Source organism: Trachurus trachurus (genome assembly GCF_905171665.1).
Source record: "Trachurus trachurus genome assembly, chromosome: 10".
Lineage (NCBI taxonomy): Eukaryota > Metazoa > Chordata > Actinopteri > Carangiformes > Carangidae > Trachurus > Trachurus trachurus.
This window is the reverse complement of record NC_139894.1, coordinates 5264576-5266113: the sequence shown is the minus strand read 5'-3', so window position 1 is coordinate 5266113 and position 1538 is coordinate 5264576.

Genomic DNA, 1538 nt, shown 5'->3' with positions numbered 1-1538 from the left:
GTGAAGTCAATATTCAGCTTCTTTTATCTCACATTTGAGACATTTGGTGAAAATAGAACGGCAGAATGACAACATTTGTGCTCAAAAAGAAATCTTACAAAATTTCATGTTAGACTTGTTTTCTACACGTATCTATTACTGTATTCATATCCTATTTCAAGCACCAAAACAGTTCATTCTCATGACTGAAGGAGTGTTTTCACAAGGGATTTGAAATGTTTCAAAAAGCAGACCTCAAATTTCCAGCATTTGGCCTAAATTATTTCTTTCTACAGTGTTCTAGGACAAACTGGCCTCAGTGTGCTTACAGCGGAGGTTCTAATATTTAGACATAAAACACTTGAGTATTGTGACATCTGCAAGTATCTTAAAAAGATACATTTAAGAAAATATGTAAAAGTCGAGAAAATGGCCTCAAACCTCAGAGGCATAAACACGTCTGTATTCAGTTTTAACCAGTGATTTGGTGTTTGCGCTTAGAGTGCAGGGCCACAAACAAAAACCTTGTTTAGGGGGCCACCAAAATCCTAGGACCGGCCCTGGATTGATGTATTGATTATCAGTTGAAGGTCGACCGATCACCTGCCATGTAGCCGAGCCGAGACTGTTAGACTAGGGAACAGGAAGGGATGGAAACGCTGACGGAGCTCCGTAGACTCTATCGAATCTCCTTGTTTACATTCTACTTCCTGGTAGAAAACCCGCATGTTTGAATGAGAACAGTAGTAACAAACAAGAGCTTAGCTATAGCCTATATGTGTTTTTCACACCCTATCACCGTTTAGACAAATCTGAAATGATTGAAGAAACATTACTATTTTTGTGTCGCTATGTGTTGTATTTATTCAGTTTGGGGGAATCACAGTGTCTAGAAAGCATCAGTGGCTCAGCTGACAGGGACAGCTAACGGTAGCTAAGCTAACGGCCATAGCTAAGCTAACAGCGGTAGCTAAGCTAACAGTAGCTAAGCTAACAGCAGGACGTCAGCTGTTAAAACCCTCCCGTTGTGGGACACGACATGAAACTACTCCAGTTAGCTCAGTCATGTTGGAACTCAGATATCCGCTGGAGAAAATATTTTTTCATGGAGCGTTTATTGAGTCACTAAGTTATTGAAGTTAAACAGGTAGCTAACGGTTAGCCCTGCTAATCTATCGACTAATTACAAGAACGTGCTCACACAAATAGTAATGTTTGTCCAATCATTGGTTTTATAGACTTTACAAACATCAGATTAGTCTGAGCGGTGATATAACGACGTGAAAATTGAGATATACCGGTAGTAGCCTATAGCGAAACTCTCGTCTGTCACTATTGTTCTCATGCTGGTTTTCTACCTGTTAGTAGTTGTAGACAACAAGGTGATTCATTCTATTTTTTTAACGTTAATCTCTGCAGAGCTGTTGCCATAGAAACAAGATCTAAAAACATAACATAATCTGATTGGGCACACAAACTAATTATAATAACGATACGTTCTTAGCATGAGTCAAACACAAACATAGTGAAATGAAAAGAAGAAGTGAGGTCGTGACAGC